The sequence below is a fragment of the Fulmarus glacialis genome, unplaced genomic scaffold, assembly GCF_000690835.1.
Source record: "Fulmarus glacialis isolate BGI_N327 unplaced genomic scaffold, ASM69083v1 scaffold4829, whole genome shotgun sequence".
NCBI lineage: Eukaryota > Metazoa > Chordata > Aves > Procellariiformes > Procellariidae > Fulmarus > Fulmarus glacialis.
The window spans coordinates 673-8,336 of NW_009235070.1; positions in this window are offsets into that span (position 1 = coordinate 673).

A 7,664-nucleotide genomic window follows, 5' to 3' on the forward strand; every position below is an offset into this window, starting at 1 on the left:
TGGTTTTTATACTGAGCATGATGTCACATGGTATAGAATACCCCATTGGCCAGCTGGGTCCACCACCCTGGCTGTGCTCCCCCCGCCGCCCCAGTGCAAGCATCACCCAGCAACAGCCAAAGCATCACTGGGCCATCAACGCTCCTTTTATACCAAACCCAAAACACAGCACACCCCCCAGGCTACTGGGAAGAAAGTTAACTCTGTCCCAGCCGGAACCAGGACAACTGTTCATCTGAAATGCAAATTTTTCTTTTCATTTACGTAAAAAGGAAGGGAGAGATTCTCCCACATCATACACCTTTAATTTTGGTGACTTCCCCTTTGCACTAGATTTACACACACCCTTACCATCAGCAAGTGTATTTGTGGTGGAAAACCATAGCATAGGCAAATGCAGTTCATGTACATGAACAACTGCAAAATTACACGAGTTTTGTTGGACAGATCAAAATTATTCAAGTATGGTGCATATTTACCAGACATACATGAAGGAAGCTTGATATGCCCATTAAAACACTGCTTGATAGGAGAGGCTGTGAGTTTAAATCCTGTTATGCACATAAATTTCTGCCACTGACCACTTTTAATCAAAAATGTGCGTCTTTGTCCATTGGAGAGAAGTAGGTTTTGGGATTCCAGTTGCTGTTTTGTAATGGTACATGGTGCTAGGGGAAACAAGAAAAATTAAAAACGGTGGAGTATGAATCTTTGGTGGCTTTTACCATGTGAAGCACCTCCTCACCAAAGATAGTGCAAAACCAGCTTGGTTCTCACTCAGCAGTGATTTTTAAAAGTAAAATACAGACAACTTAAACACTCGATCTCTATTACAATTAATTCAGGCTGTTTTAGGTAGTTTATCAATGATATGGGCACAACTTACAAGCATATTCTTATTCACATGTATAAAAGACAACTTTACAAACTTTGCAAACAGCAGTGATGATCTCAAGAGGTACTAATTTCAGGAGATTGTAGTCCTTGAAATAATTAATTAATGAAATCAGTGGGAGTAAGTCTACTTTTATCCCTGTTGTGTTTCCATTACCTAGGATTAAAAATGAATTTTATAAAACTCCTAACAAAGAGCTCTAAGGAGGAAATTGAAGACAGCAAAGCAGCTTACCACAACAGCGCTCCTCCCGCATATGGGGGACAGTTAGGAAATTATATGACAGGATGTCTTAGCAAATGTAATCACTGGGGGGAAAGAGGCTGACACCATTGTCAGTACCTGTACCTTGTTGCACAAGTTCCTGGAAGTACAGACAAAATGTTTATCTGCTTGTAACCTTCCAGACAGCTCCAAAATTCTCATGAATAAAAAACACCATTGAGTGTAAATAATTTTGGGACACTGAAGCCCAAGATCCACAGGTTAAGAAGTATCGAATCCAGGGATTAATTTTGGCCCATTACAGACTTGGTAATCAAGCAACAAATGTAAACCTAATTCTGAAACTCCTACTTTAAGAATGATTAGAATTGTCTACCAGTACAAAGTCAACCAGCAATAAAAGTTACACTTACCCAAACATTGTGGTGGTCTAGGTACCCAGATTTTTTCATGGCATGTTACCCATTCTGATCCTGATAAAGTGTATCCAGGGTTGCACACGTACTGCACTCTGTCACTTTCCTTATATCCTGATTTATGCCCACCAACAATATCTCCAAAGTCAATGAGAGGTGGGTCTTCACAGGCTGCTCCTGCAGAAGCTGTGCACAGATTCTTGTTATTTGACTGCACAGTGCCATGTTCTTCTTATCCTGATTTATCCCCACTAGCGATTTCTTCAAAATCAATGATGGGTGGGTGTTTGCATGCTATTCCAACAGAAACCGCGCACAAGTTCTTGTTAATTGATAGACACAGGAGAATACTGACAGATGCAAATAATGGCACTACACACAAATTAAATAATATTCCGATGACTTACATCCCTCCATCTGGGAACATACTGTACTAATAAACAGCACTATCTCCTTGCTCTAAGAAATTGTCATCATCTTTACTATTTTCACAGTCTTGGCATTGAAAAAAGTTACTAAACTAAAAATATTTTAATTGGAAATATGAATAAACTTCTGAGTTTCTAAGAGTACAGTTTCTGTTTTCCAGCATTATAATGGAATAAAGTTTTACACATGCAGTCACAATTCTCAATTCTCTTTAATTCTACAAATAAATCCGTTTGTCCCAGATTCCTAAAATTAGTTCCAACATTTTAAAATTAAAGAAGTTGGATCATTTTTTGAAAGTATAAAGTATATACAAGAAAGCATTTTTAAAGGCAGAGGGGGGAGAATAATCTTGATATGATGAATATGATTTAAATGGATCAATCAGAGTTTAAAACTGGTTATTTTAATACAGGTATATATTCAGTGAAGACCTTCTTCAGGCAGCATGGTTTTTGTATCATACAACTTATTAAAAATACAGGTACTTTGTTATTTCAAAGAGTTATATAATGTTTTAAAATCACATCAGTGTTCTGCATTTTTAATAGTATGTATTCAGAATAATAGTAGCTAAATTGAAATACAAAGGAATTTATATGGATTAATGTATTTTAAGTGAGTTATGGTTTGTAATAAATTAGATTCTTTATGAGAGTCATTAAGTTCAGGCACAGGGCAAAGAAGCAAGCTCATACAAGAAAATACAAAGCAAATATTTTTAAATGCATAGTTCTAAATTATAACTCTCATTCCAAATTTCTGAAAGGAATTCTATAAAAAATAAATGGTATAGTTTATTAATTTTTTTTGCATTTCATTTTTCTTGATTGTCACCAGCTACATCAGTTAAAAGCATAGATTTCCATTTAATAACTTACCTTTACATGTAGTACAGGCCATCCACAGCAGAAACACTACGGTGTAGCTCAGCAGTGTCATTTCCAAGCTTTAGAAGTTAAAGATGTCCTCTGCAACAGAATTGCTATTTTCTGTACTCTAAATTGCATGTACTTATATTCACTCCCATGATTCCTGAGGCTGTCCTCACAATCTCCTCCCCTAATTTTCTTGCAACACAGCAGTCAATCTGTACAGATAAATTATGCAATTGTTGCAAAAAGGCTTCAATACTTTTTTCACAAAACTTTTCAGACTGAACTTGACACAGAAGCATTATGAAACCCATAACCGAAAACTCACAGTGTGTTTATAATGCACAATATAGTGCACTTAGCTTTTCAAACTTAAAATTTTGTCATGGGCAAAACCACCTTATATGTGGCGACCATAATTTATTATCAGTCTGCTTAAAATCTTAACAGCCTAATAAAAATACTAAGTTATTGTTATTCCACTTCCAATAATGCTAACATTCATAGTCCAAATTAACGCAAGAAAGCCTCAGTAATGCAAATTTTTTTTTGAAAAAGTGTTTTACAGAAAAAACTGTCCTAGTACTTAACCACTTCCTCTGGTGTTACACTCATCCTTCCCCTACTCCTCTGGTTGATAACACCAGTCTTTCTCAAGGAGGCTAGCAAGGCAGGAGGGGAACGCCACAGTGAACCATCAGTGTACAAAGGTTTTTGTTGGGAAGAGTTCAATGCAAGTAGCAGGGGTCCCTTCCTCCTAAGTATTGAGGTCTCCTTTTGTTTACATGTATGTATTTTTTTAATACAGTCCACTTTTTTGGATCCCAGTTACACAATCTTTTTTAGTACATTCTCATTTTTTTCTTCCAATGCACTTGCTGCTAGGAAGTATTGTGAAATACAGGATTAACTAACCTAACAATCGACTTTGAGTTGTTTATTCTCCCTCCAAAAACACACAAGGCATTGTTTTGTTTACTGTATGATAACATCTATCTGAGGATGGATATTGCATCTGAGAAACTGCTATTACTATAGACACTAAATGAATGTCATCATTATTGATATGCCACTTCATACAACAGGCAGAACTTCAAAGCACCTTGCAGAAAGGCTTTTTTCTAAAAGTCCACAAAAGTCTCAGTGACAGATGTCCAATATTAACACCTATATTAACCATTTTTTTAAGGAACTAAGCACATTCCTTAGAGAAAACCAGGAATTTAAACATGCGACTAATATTTCTAGAGGTATGTAGCATTTATTTGTGTTTTAGATTCTTACATACTAGTGCAATGTGACCCTAAGCACTAATTGTCATTTATAGAGTCCTAGCAGGTTTGCAATATAAAGCAACAAACCCCACAAACAATACATAACAAAGCTTCCTGGATTTCACTCTGAGTTCAATCTTTCTGGCTCACTTTTTCCTCACCTTCTAATCCTCCTGTGCCTCAGAAAGACTGGTGTCTCACGCAGGATTTTTTTCCTTTTAGTATAGCACTAAGAAGAACAAAAAAGGTAAACTAAAAGAAAATTAATTTCCACCTTATCTGCCACTATTCCTGCCCATTTTTATAGGTCATTAACCTTTATAGATCTGCATAGGTCATTAACTTTTGGCCTCATTGGTAACTCAGTCACTGGAGAACACTGTTACCTTTTCTAAATAGCAATTGCTGATCAGGCAGCCGTTTCCAAGAAGTCAGCTCCAAAATGGTTACATAATTTTTATAACACGACATGTAGATTTCTTTCTTTCTTTCTTTTTACAAAAAAGACAAAAGAAAGTGTTCTTCCTATTCAAGATCATGTTCCCTTATACTCACCTGAGAAAATACAGGCCCTGTTTAAAAGATCTGATCTCCACACCAAGGTAGAAGAGGACTATATTCACTGCATACAATCACTTTGGCTTTGCCTTAATATAGAAGGATGCTCAGCAGGACCAGCCTTCTGCACTAGTGCCATGGGCTGAAGCCTACCCGAAAGCATTGCTCAGATAAGTGAGAACCTGACTGCCTTTGCCCAGCTCTGACTAGATGACTCTGATAGGAGCTGGGTAACAAAGCAGCAGCAGACAAACTTTGCTCTCTCACATTTGCCAACCTCACACATTTTGTAACACGCTGGAGGTGGGAGACCAGAGGTTCACAAAGATTCTGGTGGCAATCTTTAATTGGACTCGCATGCAGATAAAATCAAGTAGCTTGGGTCTATATGATTAGAGAGGCCACTAGCAGGTTATGCTGACAATCTAGTTCATAGTGAAAACAATAGCTTCTCAGGACAAGGGAAGTGGAACTCCATACACAAATGTCCAGCACTGCGTAGAAGACTGAGCCCACCATGTGTAAGGGCAGCCAGAAGCCAGCACCCAACACATCGACTGGTTGGAGTGAGTGGCCCATTCTCCTGGGACCATGGTGTTGGTTTAACATGAACCATAAGAGCAGAGCCTTTGATTTGTTGGTGTCATAGAACAGAAAGCTTACAGTAGAAATTACTATCCTCTTGCTGTACCAAACCTGCTGCTTAGTAAAAAAACTTTAAATTATATGCCACTGAGTGGTGTGGTACTGCCCTTGTATCCACTCTACCCAAAATTCCCCAAGACAACTACCTTCCCCTTCCAATATCAGATATTTTATTGGAGGCCCATGATACCTGACTGACTTTAAAACCCAGCAATTTCATGTCAGGACTTCAGAAAGTGAATCACCACTTATTAAAACATAGGAAATTGCTCTGAATTCTACTTCCAACAAATGTTCTGGAGACTGATTTTTAATCTCCCTCCATTTTCCCCAGTTTTGCTCTTTAAAGAGAAGGGTCTTTTTACATTTACCAAATATTCTTATGCTTCATCCAGAGCTCCTCAAAGGTAACAGGTCTGGGCAACAGGCCCGCCAGCTTCATTACATGAAATATTTTAAAGCCAATATAAGTTGTTGAAACTTCACTGGGACACAGGTTCACCTTGGTTAAAACGTGCCAGGCTGAATCAGCACATACAGCACTCAAAACTTTGCCTGTTACAGGAGTTGCCCTGATCTGTGAGTTTATATCCAGACAAAAGTCAGTTTCCTCGATTATGTACCATGGAAGCAAGAACTTAACTGGAAAACAGAAATTACTGTCTATAAATAAATCCAAATGCCATTTTAGCTGACGTTTGCAAAAAAGGCTTAAGCGCAAGGTTGTTATGCAAGAGGAAAGGCCTCCCTGTCGTGACAGAACAATGGTTTTAAACTGCAAAAGGGTGGATTTAGATTGGATATAAGGAAGAAATTTTTTACAATGAAGGTGGTGAAACACTGGAACAGGTTGCCTAGAGAAGTTGTGGATGCCCTATCCCTGGAAACATTCAAGGTCAGGTTGGATGGGGCTTTGAGCAACGTGATCTAGTGAAAGATGTCCCTTGCCCATGGCAGGGGGGTTGGACTAGATGATCTTTAAAGATCCCTTCCAACCCAAACTATTTTATGGTAACAAATAAAAGGTTGATCTTGAAAAAATTTGCACAAGCCAAACTTGCTGCAGAAATGTTATCATATCATCTACCTACTCCCAAGCCAGCACTATCACTGTGAAATGACAGAGCTGAGATCTATTGCCATTCTGATGCTATTGGAAGGCTCTGCTACACAAGGAAAGGCATCAACAGCAACATAAAATAATTATTTTTATTATGCCTCACACAACCAAAACAAACCCCATTCTTTTCTGAATGTTTCTTAAGAAGAGAAGGCTGGGAGGAGACCTTATTTCTGGTTTTGGCTTCCTAATGGGAGAGGACAGAGAAGATGGAGCCATACTCTTCTCAGAGATGCACAGTGGTAGGATGACAGACAACAGACACAAATCTCCAGCAAAAGAAGTTCCAGTCAGATATTAGGAAAAAAGATTCACCATGAGGGTAGACAGACTTTGGAACAGGTTGCCCAAAAAGATTAGAAAATATCTCCCTGGAGATATTAAAAACTCAGCCAGACAGGGTCCTGAGCAACCTGATTCTTAATCTGCAATTCTATACTTAACTATGCAGCAAAATTTCAGGATTGTTAAAGGGTTAAATTGAAGTCTTTGGTATGTTGATGGTTATTTTAAAAGTTACTCTAGCATTACAGTTTGGTAAGTCTAAGCAAATAACATCAGATAAAAATACTTCCTTTGCTTCCAAATACACTTTGGAGGTCAGAAACACTCCTGGTCTTGTACATCACTGAGCCTTATTTGCACTATATATTCCACATACACTAAGCACAGCATTTTGACAGATGCGCTTTCAGCTCATACTGTCCCACTCACACTAGGACAACAGCATGGCTGAGTTGTGTGCCTGCAGCAGCTTCTCTGCTGTGTGTGTAGCTGATCTATGTCTTCCCACACTGCCTAGCCACATTTGCATGAATATATTCTGGGAAAATTAAGATAGTGGAAAGGAGTCATTAACAAAGTTTCCTCACCTTCCAAAAAGCAACTTGATCACTTCCTGTGTCTTCATTAACTTCTGTAAGAATTCTATGTTCAATTGGTTTTGTAATGTTCATGTTGTAAATCTTTCTTTTTCAAGATTTCACACATATTTCTGAGCTTTTTCAGATTTTGAAACCCAAACTGTAGCTCTTATTTTCTTTCACTTAATTCTGCTGTGCTAATTAACAGAAATAACATAGCCCCAGATTTCAAATTGCAAGCAACAAGTCTGTTTTCAAATAATTCATGCAAAAAAATTGAGAAGGGGAAAATGAAAGAAATCTATGTTCTCTTTACCAGAGAAAATACCTAGATGCTGTCCTGAACATGCTGGGGGGGGGGGGG